General features: G+C 39.1%; 1 pseudogene across 1 annotated transcript; it reads left to right on the forward strand.

The window, feature by feature from the left end:
* Positions 1 to 1,005: 1,005 nt before the first annotated feature.
* Positions 1,006 to 4,260, forward strand: LOC306665220 (intraflagellar transport protein 46 homolog; annotated as a pseudogene). The gene is made up of 2 exons: positions 1,006 to 1,287; positions 3,342 to 4,260. The product of its transcript is annotated as an intraflagellar transport protein 46 homolog (transcript).
* The last annotated feature ends 10,988 nt before the right edge of the window (positions 4,261 to 15,248 follow it).

Raw genomic sequence — 15,248 nt, forward strand, 5'->3', positions numbered from 1 at the left:
ATTGTGAGGGAGGAGGAGAGAAGATAGAAGTAAAAAGTTAAAGGAATATTGAAAGAACAGTAGAGATCAGATGTTATCAGAAGAAAAAAGAAAAAGAGAATCAAGGGAAAGAAATAAGTGATATATATATATAATATATGTTTAAAAAATTAAAAAATAAATAATAGTAAAAACAACAACAACAAAAAGAATACAAAAAAAAAAAAAAACTGAAATATACTAGTTAAACATCCTAGTCCTCAATTGTTGGAGGCTGCTGCCCTGTAGGGCCCGCAGTGGTAGCTGGGTTCGCCCTAAGATGGCGCCGAGAATCCCAACCGCAAAGAAAAACAACTTTAAGGAAGTGCTTTCTATTGGCTGACTGATCTCTTCTGCGTCCGTGCTTAGCTCGTGATCAGTACATGTCCTCATTACCCACCATTAAGTGTCCACGAGGCAAACGCCTGACCCGTTAGGTGACTATAAAGCTGCGTACTTTCCGCAGCGAAGAGAGAGAGAGCTGCCGGAAAGGAGGAGGAGGAGGAGAAGAAGAAGGAGGAAGAGGAGGAGGAGGAGGAGGAGGAGGAGGAGGAGGAGGAGGAGGAGGAGGAGGAGGAGGAGGAGAAGGCAGAGAGAGAAGAACCAGGCACTCCACTCAGAGCTCTCCCATAAAAATAAAGACCTTAAAACTCCATCTGAGAGCTGAGTCTTCACTGTACTCGTTGGACGAGACACTCAATATACTGATCCATGAAAAATAACTGGTTTTAAAAATGCTAGAAATGAAAAAAATGAATATGTATAAATGTCCAAGATCCATTAAGATCACAATTAAACAGAGAAAGAAGAGAGAGAAAAAAGATTTTGATGAAAAGTTAAAGAATTATGTCTGTTGGAGTTCAAAAGATTCTCATTTTCTCTTCTCAGCAGTGTTAGGTGGGGTCCCTGGGGTAAGGGAGGTAATCCTGTAGGCAGAACTCCTGGAGGCAGGGTTTAGGCTTAGGTGGACTTGAGGTTCTTTAGTGAATGGCAATTGGCCTGGAGACTTTAAATCAGTGTAACTCCAGGGTCCAGCAATTGCCAGTCCCCTGGAAGGCTGCACTCCAGGGATCTCCCCTGGGTTTCACTCCTGTGAATGAGGAACCATTTTCTAGTCCACTACATCATTTGTGTACCCACTATATCCTGGTCTTGGTTCAGTCTCCAAACTCAATCTGTCTTGCCCACACCCTTTTGAATTCATGGCCAGGTGCATCTCTCCAAGCTGGTCCTGCTAACAGCCAGGTTGGAGGGGAGGAGGACAGCAGGGTGGGTTTCCACAACTAGTAGTCCCCTGTGTAAACCTCTCACCATGTTTAATTTTCTGCTGGACACTAAGGCCTCTCTATGTTGTGCAGTATGGGTTTGTCAGGCCTGGGTTTCGGGCCATAGCCAGTTTGCTAGGAATTTACTCATTTAGCCACAGCTGCAAAATGATTCCTTCCTTTGTCCTGTGCACGCACTCTGGAGAGACAGGAGTTTCTTTCAGTGTCAGAGGTCTCAATCCACAGATATCAGGCTCCATTACTTGGGACTCAAGGTGAGGTTGAACATCTGGGGGAAGGGTGTGATGGACTGAAGGGGCTCACATTATGATCAGGTAGCAGAGATAGGACTCCCAGTTGTTTTAACTATCGATTCTAATAGCTATTGCCATTCCAATGGTTTAATTAACATTTCAGTAAGATAATGCATTGGAAACGGCATGGGCTTGGAAACAGACTTCAGTTTGAATGGTAGGATGTCTATGAATTACAGTGTGTGAAATGTGACTGTCCCCCAACCCTATTTTGTGATCTGTCATTTCTTTCAATAAGTATTAAGTGCTTTACTAGGTTCTGTGAGCTTACTTTCAAAATAGCAATAACCTTTCTCTCTAGTATGGTTTGAATGTGTACCCCCAAGTTCATGTGTTGGAGATTTATTCCCCAATGCAGCAGCAGGAGGTGGAGTCTAGCAAGAAGTTATCTGGTCATGAGGGGTCTGCCCTTGTGAATGGTTAATGCTGCTATCATGCTTGCTTCTCAGGAGTATAGGTTGTTATAAACAGGAGTTCAAGCCCTCCTTCACTTGAGGTCTCACCCTCTCTTGACCTTCTACCTTCTGTCATGGGATGAAATAGCACAAAAGCCCTCATGACATGGCAGTGCCATGCTATTGGACTTCCTAGGATCCAGAATTATGAGCCAAAGAAACTTCCCCTTTTAAAACTTACCCTATCTCAGATGTTCTGTTATAGCAGTGCAAGACAGATTATAACACTTTCCAGGAGGCTCAGTTTTAAATGAAGGATTGAGAGAAATGACTTTGAAAGTGTAGAGTACTATAATAGAAGTGTGGAATATCCTGAGCAGATAGAACTGGTTCCTGAACCTACACTTGGGGTGCTCAAGAGAAAGTAAAGAATCAGCTGAGGCCTAAAGACAGAGGAGCTATCACAGGGGATGACCAGAGTTGGTGGGGATGTGATGGCATAAAGAGACAGAATAACTTGGACAAAGGTTTGGAGACAAGAGGGAACATGGCACTTTTTCTGGTACCAATGACCCATGGAGCCCCTCTACAAAAGAGGTGGGAGTGATAAATCAAATTGCCCAAGGCCTGACCAGGGTTAGAGGGGTTAAGAATTTATCTTAAACAAAACAAGGCAAAACAAAATATGAGACATTTGAAATTATTTAAGTAGGAAAGTGAGAGGGTCAGGTTTTCATTTTAGAAATACTTATCTGCAATATAGAGAACGCATTAGAGGGAGAAAGACTAGAAGGCAAGAGAACGACTTTTAACTGGTGCAGTGCTGTATGTAAAAGATGACAGTGGCCTGGTCAGCTACCACACAGCTACCCGCCATCTTTCTAGGCACTGAGGATTCATCAGTGAACCTCTCATTTGTAGTGTAGGAAGGGGATGATAAGCATAGTAAGTAAATTATGTAGGATACTATTAAGGCACCCGTATGATTGAGTAAATAAAGAGTGGGAATTGCAATTTTTAAATAGGGTTATGAAGGTTGACCTCATCAAGAAAGTGACTTTTGATAAAAAATTTTAAGTTTGTACTTGAATGGATTCCCAGCCAACTAGAATAATGTGGTCTGGGCAAGAAAATTAGTGCAACATCTCCAAGGTAGGAGAGAGTCTAGAATGTTCACAACAAAAAAACACAAAGGTTAGGGATGATGATATATTTGTAGCAAAAAGAGCAGGGGCTCTGGAATCACACCACCTGGGTTCAAAGACTCATTGCATCTGTTTCTACTTTTTAATCTTATTTAGTGAAGTTACTTTACCTCCTTGAAGTTTAGCTTCTCTTGTACAATTAAGAATGATGATGATGATGATGAAGAGCATGAAGCCCCTCTGGAAGGGGCCTATGATCCTGCGGATTATGAGCATTTTCCAGTTTCTGCTGAGATTAAGGGACTCTTACAGTAATCAATAGGTACACACCTTGGTTGATTGACCTGGACCACAAACAGAAACCTTTAACTCCTGATTTTATCCCAGCAGTTGGGGATACTGATGCATTCTTAAAGGTTCCAAGTCCTGATGGAAAGCCTGGCAACCTTGGCTTGTTGCTATTGTATGAAACTTGTACAAAGCAGTCGGACCCTACAGTGCTCTTGCTCTGGTTAACAGAGAATTCCAAGCAGCACAACATCACACAATGTATGAAATTAAAGAGCCTAAAAGATGCGGAAAAGAATCCCAAAGCCATTGACACATGGATCGAGAGCATCTCTGAGTTACACCATTCTGAGCCCCCTGCCATGCTGCACTACACCAGGCCCAGGCCCAATATTGACACCTTAATGCAGGAGTGGTCCCCAGGGTTGTAGAACTTTAGGGCAAGGTGAGCCTGCCCACGGAAGCGATTGACTGTAGCCTGGCTGAGTACATTGACATGATCTGCACCATTCTAGACATCCCTGTCTACAAGAGTCAGATTCAGTCCCTCCACTTACTCTTCTCTCTCTACTCAGAATTCAAGAACTTGCAGCATTTTAAAGCTCTTGCTAAAGCCACGAAAGCATTTACCCCTTTGTCCAACTCCACCTCCCAAGCTGGAGATGTAGAGGAGACACTAACCTTGTCAGCCACCTGGTGTCCACCTGCTCTGCGGCTGGGCTCAGGGGCAGGCATGTGCTGCTACCTGTCTGCCAGAGAGCACTTTGCACGTTTGCTAACTGTTCTTCCTGTCTCAAATTGCCTTCCCAGGGGAGTTACCACTGTGGGGATTTGAGTTAGAAAATTGAATTCTGAGATTCGCTCAGAGTGCAGGTTGGAAGGAAAGATTAAAAGGTGTTATTTTGGGGCTAGGGATAAAATTATTTTCATTTATTCTTAAAGTTAGTTGACAATGATTTTACGAATAAAATGCTCTGTCAGGTTTTGGGAAAAATAAAAAAAAGAATAAAGGATTTTTTTTTTTGAAGCACTGGGCCTGGAACCAATGGGGTCTTTTTGCATGTAATTATCATCATGTATAAGAAAATAGATTATTTTGTGTGGCACCTAGGTGCAGAACACAAAACTAGTATGGTAGAGCCAATAATTTGCAGTCTGAGGGTACTAAAGAGGTGTAATAGGAGTTATCAACAAGTTGATACTATGGCATTACATTTTACATTATTTATTGAGGACCTACTCCACATAAAGTTCTGTGACATTCATTTTGTATAGTTACAGCTTCCCATTTAATCCAGACTCAAAGAGGCCAGTGTAATTTCTTCCCGGGTTACCTGGTTCATTAGAGGTTGGGTCTTGTGCTAGGACTGAATGTTCCGTGATGAGCAAGGTCCCCTGCTTAAGAGTTTTAGTAAGCAAGAAATAGAGAAGGTGTAGGACAAGTGCAGGGGGTCAGGAAAACATAAGGAATGGGGTAGTACCTATACTACTTCTCCAGGTGTCTGCTATTTCAATCCCGTTTTAGATGTAAAAAAAAAAAAAAAGAAAAAAAAAAAAGCACAAGTTTAACTCTATGTGTCTTTGGACTTTTATATTTATTTCCTAATCATTTATTTCCTCCCCACTTGAGAGGGTTCTCTGGAGTACATTGGTCCTCATCAGTCCTTTTGCAGATGGATCACACCATCACTGCTTTCTTTACTTACCTGGTTGTCTTTGGAGATATTTAGTGATTTAAAGCAAAAAGACTATACTTGAATATGTCCTTTATTTTATAAATGTCTTAGGAGGAAATGGAACCTCCACTTTCTATTTTATATCTCCACAGTTCTTGGCACAGTGATTTCTTAAATCACTGCTGACCAACTGTTACTAAATGGAGATTAAAAGAAGAGGGGAGGAGAATTCTTTTTCTTCTCACTTATGTGCACTTATGTTTAAGCTAACATGATTCCTTTAGGACCTAGACACCAGAGTAACAGACAATGTGGACCTAAATGGCTCATCTCTGGTTTTGCAAAATGTCAGACATCCTTTCACCACAATTAAGATCCTGCTATTAGGAAAACATAAATTTAGATCCTACTTTGTGTGGGTGAACTGAAATGCATGTGCTTCATTTTTTATGAGTTTTGTTAATGGCCTTGGTCCTTTGCAGTCTGCTTAAGGCTATAATCTCTCAGCTTGATGCTTCCAAAAATTTAAAAATTAAATCATGAACTTACTGAATGGCTGCACCATATACATTAAAACCTGTTTATAGACATTATATTTCCCACTTTTTCATGTGATTTTTCATTGTTACATAATCTTAAGTTAAGCAACCTATCACCAAAAATTTATTTGGTTTAGTTTTAATGCTTCCTGATGCAGTGGGTGGAGTAAAAATTTTAATGGGGTGAAAATTCTTTCTCAGAGTTCAGAGAACAAGTAAAAAATATATGGCCAAGGGTGATAAAGGCAGAAAATCTGATGGAGGGGACAGTGAGTCTCCCTGTTTTTCCCCTTCTGTGTCACTACCTACGCTGACTACTCCTTCCTCCTTCATTCCACAGACTTGCTTTGGGCTGTTTTCTTTGGTCGATTTGAAAATGAGGTAGATGCTTCATTACCAATGGCCCCCAGAAATTGTTGGCTTCGGATTAGTTCTTCTTTCATTTATTTATTTTCCAAGCAAGTTTCAGTTCTTGTAGGAGAGGAAAGGGCACGACCCTGAAAGAGGACTTTTTCTTTGCACTCTGGACATCACATTGTTTGCATCCTTTTCTATGCCCAAAGGAAGTTATTCTGTTTTAAACATGATAAACACGAGTCCTAAAACTCTCCATCCAATAGATTGCCAGTAGATTGCATTCTACTGTAATTGAAAAAGGCCCCAGTGTTGTTCTATGTAATGATCCAAATGGCAGAAGAATGATTATAAACTTCTTATGACATTTCTGTCAGTAGGTCCTAGGCTATGCTTGTGCTGATGAGCCAGAGAGTTGCTCTGGAGTTCTTCTTTCCAAGCTGTTTTCAGTTAACTTAAAGGGGAAAATGATTATAGCAATAAACTTCTGCTTATGGGCTTCATGGCATAAGATGTGAAATTGCAGAGGTACTTTTTGTTCACTGCATATATATTGGACGTGACAGCTCTGGATGACTCCATAGAGAACTATAATATACAGATTAGTCAAAGTAAACAAAACATGCTTTTCATCAGCAATAAAGAGCAGAACTATTTGCTTACTCCCTGATCATTGGGTGCATCATTCTTGTTAATAGAACTCTAAAGGCAATAATTACTAGACTCTGTCATGAGAAATGGATCAAGTGTATCAGTTACACTCAAGGTAACTTTTCAAATGCTATTTAAAATCTGTAGTCAACAAAATTCTTTCTGTTAAAAGAAACCTAAAGATAAGTGTCACTGTCATTACATGGCATCTTGTCCTGCACACCTCTATTTTTTGTAGTTCCTGTGGAAGACTGCTTTGATGTAAAAGCAGTTTTCTTTTTTAAGTCCAATTGAAGACTCCCTTCACTACAATTCTTTATTTCAAAGGATTTCAGGACAGGGTAAAGCAGAAGCAGTTCAGCTGGAACATGCTTTCCCATATTTTGGAAATAACTGCAGTTTTTTCACTTGTGATTTGACATCCAGCTTTGCTCATTCACTCCCTGCCAGTCAATGAATATGGATGAATTAGTCTTCTCAAGATGCTACAACACAGTAACACTAATGGGGTTGCTTAAACAATAAACATTTAAAAAAAATTTCATACATCTGGAGGTTGGAAATTCCAAGATCAAGATGCTGGCTCATTTGGTTCCTGGACTGCTTCCTGGCTTGCAAGTGACTGCCTTCTTGCTGTGTCCTCATATGGTTGATGTGGAGGGGAGAAAAATGGGGGGAGGGAGAGGAGAGAGAAATAGATCTGGTCTCTTCTTCTAAGGGACTAGTTTTGTCATGAAGACCTCACTCTCATGACTTCATCTAAACTCAGTCACCTCCCAAAGCCCTACCTCCTCATGCCATCACATTGGGGTTAGGATTTCAAAATATGATAAACATTCAGGTCACAGCAACCGGGTTACCTGGTTCATTAGAGGTTGGGTCTTGTGCTAGGACTGAATGTTCCGTGATGAGCAAGGTCCCCTGCTTAAGAGTTTTAGTAAGCAAGAAATAGAGAAGGTGTAGGACAAGTGCAGGGGGTCAGGAAAACATAAGGAATGGGGTAGTACCTATACTACTTCTCCAGGTGTCTGCTATTTCAATCCCGTTTTAGATGTAAAAAAAAAAAAAAAAAAAAAAAAAAAAAAAGCACAAGTTTAACTCTATGTGTCTTTGGACTTTTATATTTATTTCCTAATCATCAGAGTAGGTGGCTTCTTCTGCTCTTCCTCACGTGTTAATCCATTAGTGACCTGAACTTTCTTTTTTTTTTTTTCTTTTTTCCTTTTATTTTTATTTTTATTTTTTTTATTGTAAACAAATGGGATACATGTTGTTTCTCTGCTTGTACATGGCGTAAAGGCATACCATTTGTGTAATCATAAATTTACATAGGAAAATGTTGTTTGATTCATTCTGTTATTTTTTCCCTTCCCCCCACCCCTCCCACCCCTCTTTACCCTCTATACAGTCCTTCCTTCCTCCATACTTGCCCCCCTCCCTAACCCTAACTCTAACCCTAACATTAACCCTTCCCTCCCCCCCTTTATGTGTCATCCTCCACTTATTAGCGATATCATTTGTCCTTTGGCTTTTTGAGATTGGCTTATCTCACTTAGCATGATATTCTCCAATTTCATCCATTTGCCTGCAAATGCCATAATTTTATCATTCTTTATGGCTGAGTAATATTCCATTGTATATATATACCACAGTTTCTTTATCCACTCGTCAATTGAAGGGCATCTAGGTTGGTTCCATAGTCTGGCTATTGTGAATTGAGCAGCTATGAACATTGATGTGGCTGTATCTCTGTAGTATGCTGATTTTAAGTCCTTTGGGTATAGGCCAAGGAGTGGGATAGCTGGGTCAAATGGAGGGTCCATTCCAAGTTTTCTAAGGAATCTCCACACTGCTTTCCAGAGTGGCTGCACTAATTTGCAGCCCCACCAGCAATGTATGAGTGTACCTTTCTCCCCACATCCTCGCCAACACCTGTTGCTTGTATTTTTGATAATCGCCATTCTAATTGGGGTGAGATGGAATCTTAGGGTGGTTTTGATTTGCATTTCTCTTATTACTAGAGATGTTGAACATTTTTTCATATGTTTATTGATTGCTTGTACATCTTCTTCTGTGAAGTGTCTGTTCATTTCCTTAGCCCATTTGTCGACTGGATTATTTGAATTCTTGGAGTAGAGTTTTTTGAGTTCTTTATAGATTCTGGAGATTAGTGCTCTATCTGAAGTATGATTGGCAAAGATATTCTCCCACTCTGTAGGCTCTTTCTTCACATTACTGATAGTTTCCTTTGCTGAGAGAAAGCTTTTTAGTTTGAATCGACCTGAACTTTCTTAAACTTCAGTTTTAAGATTTCCAAGGGACAGACATATGACATCCTTTACCTGTGAAAATATAATGTGGCATTTCCTGAAACAATAGGACTGTATCTTACTTTAGACTTTCCAATAATCTTTGCAACATAATATGTCAATTTATTTTTTGGCTAGGACTGTTTTAACTATTCTCAGATTTCAAACAAAATCAAATTTTACACTTTCATCTATAGGGAGCACCTGGTTCCACCTGCCTTCCTCACAAAATCCAGTGACTGATCTCAGAAAGCCAGTGAGAGAGTGAGACTGCTTGGGATCTTCTTCCCCCACCATTCCTGGGAGATAGCCTTTTGCTTAGGAAGGGCAACTCCAAGAGGGACTTAGGCTAGGCCTTGAAGAAAATCAGTATCCCTCCACTGCCTTGGGCAGGTTCCCAAGGGCTGATCCTGTCCAGCATTGGTTACCCTGTGGGCAGGTGTGAGAAGTATATGCAGCACCCCCTCCAACCACTGTCTGGTCATTTTATTACTAGTGAATAAAATAGAAATAAGAAATATTTTTGAACCTGAAGGATTGTAATTTTGTACAGAGATTGTGATGTTTAACTATTGTTGGGGTAACATGAAAGAGGTTATATGTGTTTGTCATGATAAGAAATCAGTCATTTTGAACAAGTGTGATAAACACTAACAAGTGTGCAAAAAGTAAAAGCATAGCTACTGGTTCCTCTTCCTCACTTCAAGACCCATGGCATTTATTATTTATTTATTTATTTTTTAATTTTTGATTTTTTAATTAGTTCTAATTAGTCCTACATGACAGTAAAATGCATTATGCATTTTTTCTTATTGTAAACAAATGGGATACATGTTGTTTCTCTGTTTGTACATGGAATAAAGGTGTACTATTTGTGCAATCATAAATTTACGTAGGGTAATGTTGTTTGATTCATTCTGTTATTTTTTCCCTTCCCCCCTTCCCCCTCTTTTCCCTCTATACAGTCCTTCCTTCCTCCATTCTTGCCCCCCTACATAACCCTAACTCTAACCCTAACACTAACCCCTCCCACCCCCCATTATGTGTCATCATGCACTTATCAGCAAGATCATTCGTCCTTTGGTTTTTTGAGATTGGCTTATCTCACTTAGCATGATATTCTCCAATTTCATCCATTTGCCTGAAAATGCCAGAATTTTATCATTCTTTATGGCTGAGTAATATTCCATTGCATATATATATACCATAGTTTCCTTATCCGTTCATCAATTGAAGGGCATCTAGGTTGGTTCCACAATCCGGCTATGGTGAATTGAGCAGCTATGAACATTGATGTGGCTGTATCTCTGTAGTGTGCTGATTTTAAGTCTTTTGGGTATAGGCCAAGGAGTCAGATACCTGGGTCAAATGGTGGTTCCATTCCAAGTTTTCTAAGGAATCTCCACACTGCTTTCCAGAGTGGCTGCACTAATTTGCAGCCCCACCAGCAATGTATGAGTGTACCTTTCTCCCCACATCCTCGCCAACACCTGTTGCTTGTATTTTTGATAATTGCCATTCTAATTGGGGTGGGATGGAATCTTAGGGTGGTTTTGATTTGCATTTCTCTTATTACTAGAGATGCTGAACATTTTTTCATATGTTTGTTGATTGCTTGTAGATCTTCTTCTGTGAAGTGTCTGTTCTGTGGTGGACAGAACCCGGGGCCCAGGGTTACGCCAGGTGCATCCAAAGATGGTGACTGGCAGAGAGCAAGGGCATTCTGATATGCCTGGAGAAAGGCAGAACTCATTTACAATTGGCTGTATTATAATCAGTTCAGCTGCCTAGCACATGGACAGATACACTTTACATGTATGCTCGAGCGAGTGATGGCTTGACCTTTAACAGGATTGGATGGACATATCTGGTTACAATTGCTTATGCATGAGACTGCTTATATATTGAGGGTGTTATATGAATAACATTGCTTGAAGCTGCTTGATAAACCTTTGAAGTGTACGTGTCTTCTGTCCTGCTGGTTGGACCATAAGCGCGAGAAGCGGCGGTTTTAGGTAAGCGAAAAGAGCAAGAAGCCCGCCGAACCGCTTGAGGCAAGCCAGGCAGAGAGGCCGTGGTTTTCCTCCATCACTGGAGCCGCTTGAGGCAGCCTGGGGCAAGCAGCGGTTCTCAGTACTGTTCATTTCTTTTCTTTTTTTTTATTAAAAATCATAAATTTACATAGGGCAATGTTGTTTGATTCATTCTGTTACTTTTTTCCCTTCCCCCCCACCCCTCCCACCCCTCTTTTCCCTCTATACAGTCCTTCCCTCCTCCATTCTTACCACCCTCCTTATCCCTAACTTTAAACCTAACCCTAACCTTACACTAACCCCTCCTACACCCCCTTATATGTCCTCATCTGCTTATCAGCGAGATCATTCGTCCTTTAGTGTTTTGAGATTGGCTTATCTCACTTAGCATGATGTTCTCCAATTTCATCAATTTGCCTGCAAATGCCATAATTTTATCATTCTTCATGGCTGAGTAATATTCCATTGTATACATATGCCACAATTTCTTTATCCATTCATCAATTGAAGGACATCTAGGTTGGTTCCACAATCTGGCTATGGTGAATTGAGCAGCTATGAACATTGATGTGGCTGTATCTCTGTAGTATGCTGATTTTAAGTCCTTTGGGTATAGGCTGAGGAGTGGGATAGCTGGTTCAAATGGTGGTTCCATTCCAAGCTTTCTAAGGAATCTCCACACTGCTTTCCAGAGTGGCTGCACTAATTTGCAACCAGCAATGTATGAGTGTACCTTTTTCCCCACATCCTCGCTAACACCTATTGTTGCTTATTTTCTTGATAATCGCCATTCTAATTGGGGTGAGATGAAATCTTAGGGTGGTTTTGATTTGCATTTCTCTTATTACTAGAGATTTTGAACATTTTTTCATATATCTGTTGATTTCTTGTACATCTTCTTCTGTGAAGTGTCGGTTCATTTCCTTAGCCCATTTGTTGATTAGATTATTTGTATTCTAGGTGTAGAGTTTTTTGCATTCTTTAAAGATTCCAGAAATTAGCGCTCTATCTGAAGTATGAGTGGCAAAGATTTTCTCCCACTCTGTAGGCTGTCTCATCACATTATTGCTAGTTTCCTATGCTGAGAGAAAGCGTTTTAGTTTGAATCTATCCCAGTTGTTGATTCTTGCTTTTATTCCTTCTGCTCTGGGAGTTCTGTTAAGGAACTCTGGTCCTAAGCCAACAAGTTGAAGGTTTGGACCTACTTTTTCTTCTATAAGATACAGGGTCTCTGGTCTGATTCCGAGGTCCTTGATCCATTTTGAGTTGAGTTTTGTGCAGGGTGAGAGATAAGGGTTTAATTTCATTCTGTTGCATATGGTTTTCCAGTTTTCCCAGCACCATTTGTTGAAGAGGCCATCCTTTCTCCATTGCATATTTTTGGCCCCTTTTTCCAGTATGAGAAAATTGTATTTATTTGAGTTTGTGTCCATGTCCTCTATTCTGTACCATTGATCTACCTGTCTATTTTGGTACCAATACTATGCCGTTTTTGTTACTATTGCTTTGTGATAGAGTTGAAGATCTGGTATTACGATACCCCCTGCTTTGCTCTTTCTACTGAGGATTGCTTTAGCTGTTCTGGGTTTCTTATTCTTCCAGTTGAATTTCATAATTGCTTGCTCTATTTCTGTAAGGTATGTCATTGGGATTTTAATTGGAATTGCATTGAATCTGTATAGCACTTTAGGTAGTATGGCCATTTTGACAATATTAATTCTGTCCATCCAAGAACATGGGAGATCTTTCCATCTTCTAAGGTTTTCTTCAATTTCTTTCTTTAGTATTCTATAGTTCTCATTGCAGAGGTCTTTCACCTCTTTTGTGAGATTGATTCCCAAGTATTTTATTTTTTTCGATGCTATTGTGAATGAGGTAGTTTTCCTAATTTCTCTTTCTGAAGATTCATCACTTATGTATAAAAATGCATTGGATTTTTGACCATTGATCTTGTAAACTGCTACTTTACTGAATTCACTTATGAGTTCTAAGAGTTTTCTGGTGGAATTTCCAGGTTCCTCTAAATATATAATCATGTCATCAGCGAACAGGGATATTTTGAGTTCTTCTTTTCCAATTTTTATCTCTTTAATTTCTTTGGTTTGTCTAATTACTCTGGCTAAAGTCTCAAGAACGATGTTGAGTAGAAATGGTGAAAGAGGGCATCCCTGCCTTGTTTCAGTTTTTAGGGGGAATGCTTTCAGTTTTTCATCATTTAGAATGATATTGGCCATGGGCTTAGCGTAGATGGCCTTTATAATGTTAAGGAATGTTCCCACTATCCCGATTTTTTCTATTGTTTTGAGCATGAAGGGATGCTGTATTTTATCAAATGCTTTTTCTGCATCTATTGAAATAATCATGTGATTCTTAACTTTTAGTCTGTTGATATGGTGAATGACATTTATTGATTTCTGGATGTTGAACCAACCTTGCATCCCTGGGATAAAACCCACTTGATTGTGGTGCACTATCTTTTTAATTTTTTTTGTATGCAATTTGCTAAAATTTTGTTGAGAATTTTTGCATCAATATTCATTAAGGATATTGGTCTGAAATTTTCTTTCCTCCATGTGTCTTTGTCTGATTTAGGTATCAGGGTGATATTGGCTTTATAGAATGAGTTTGGGAGGGTTCCCTCCTCTTTTATTTTATGGAATACTTTCAGAAGTATTGGAATGAGCTCTTCTTTAAAGGTTTTGTAGAACTTGGCTGAGAACCCATCTGTTCCTGGACTTTTCTTTGTTGTTAGGCTTTTGATGACCTCCACTTTTTCATTGCTTGAAATTGATTTATTTAAGTTGTGTATGTCCTCCTCGTTCAGTTTAGGTAATTCTTATGTCTCTAGAAACTTGTTGATGTCTTCGAGGTTTTCTGTTTTGTTGGAGTATAGATTTTCAAAATAGCTTCTAATTATGTTTTGTATTTCACTCGTGTCTGTTGTGATATTTCCTTGTTCATTCCGAATTTTAGTAATATGAGTTTTTTCCTTCTTTCTCTTTGTTAGTGTGGCTAAGGGTTTATCAATTTTGTTTATTTTTTCAAAGAACCAACTATTTATTTTGTTAATTTTTCCGATTATTTCTTTTGTTTCAATTTTTTTGATTTTGGCTCTGATTTTAACTATTTCCTGTCTTCTACTACTTTTAGTGTTGGTCTGCTCTTCTTTTTTTAGGGCTTTGAGCTGTAGTGTTAAGTCATTTATTTGATGATTTCTACTTCTTTTGTTGCATGCGCCCCATGAAATAAATCTTTCTCTAAATAGTGCTTTCATAGTGTCCCAGAGATTTGATATGATGTGTCTTTGTTCTCATTTACTTCTAAGAATTTTTTCATTTCCCTCCTGATGTATCCTGTTATCCATTCATCATATAATAGCATATTGTTTAATCTCCAAGTATTGGAGAAGTTTCTGTTTTTTATTCTGTCATTTATTTCTAATTTCAATCCATTACGATCTGATAGAGTACAAGGTAGTATCTCTATCTTCTTGTATTTGCTAACAGTAGCTTTGTGGCATAAAATATGGTCTATTTTAGAGAAGGATCCATGTGGTAGTGAGAAGAAAGTGTATTTGTTCTTTGTTGGATGGTATATTCTATATAAGTTGGTTAAGTCTAAATTGTTGATTGTGTTATTGATATCTATGGTTTCTTTATTCAATTTTTGTTTGGAAGATCTATCCAGTGGTGAGAGAGGTGTGTTAAAATTGCCTAGTATTATTGTGTTGTGTTCTATTTGATTTCTGTAATTGAGAAGGATTTGTTTGACGTACATGGATGAGCCAATGTTCGGGGCATAGATATTTATGATTGTCATGTCTTGCTGATTTATGCTTCCCTTAAGCAGTATGTAATGTCCTTCTTTATCCCTTCTGACTAACTTTGGCTTGAAGTCCACTTTATCTGAAATGAGGATGGATACCCCAGCTCTTTTGCTGAGTCCGTGTGCATGGTATGTTTTTCCCATCCTTTCATCTTTAGTCTATGGGGATCTCTTTCTATGAGGTGAGTCTGTTGCAGGCAGCATATTGTTGGCTTTTTCTTTTTAATCCAATCTGCCAGTCTATGTCTTTTGATTGATGAGCTCAGGCCATTAACATTCAGGGTTATTATTTAGATATGATTTGGTTTCCCAGTCATTTGGTTCATTTTTTAAATTTTATTTATTTATTTATTTTTTGACACGACTTGGTTCGTCCTTTATTTGACAATTCCTTTAGGATAATTCCTCCCTTTGCTTATTTGCTGCTTTGTTTTTC

This window comes from Sciurus vulgaris (assembly GCF_902686455.1).
Source record: "Sciurus vulgaris genome assembly, chromosome: 1".
NCBI lineage: Eukaryota > Metazoa > Chordata > Mammalia > Rodentia > Sciuridae > Sciurus > Sciurus vulgaris.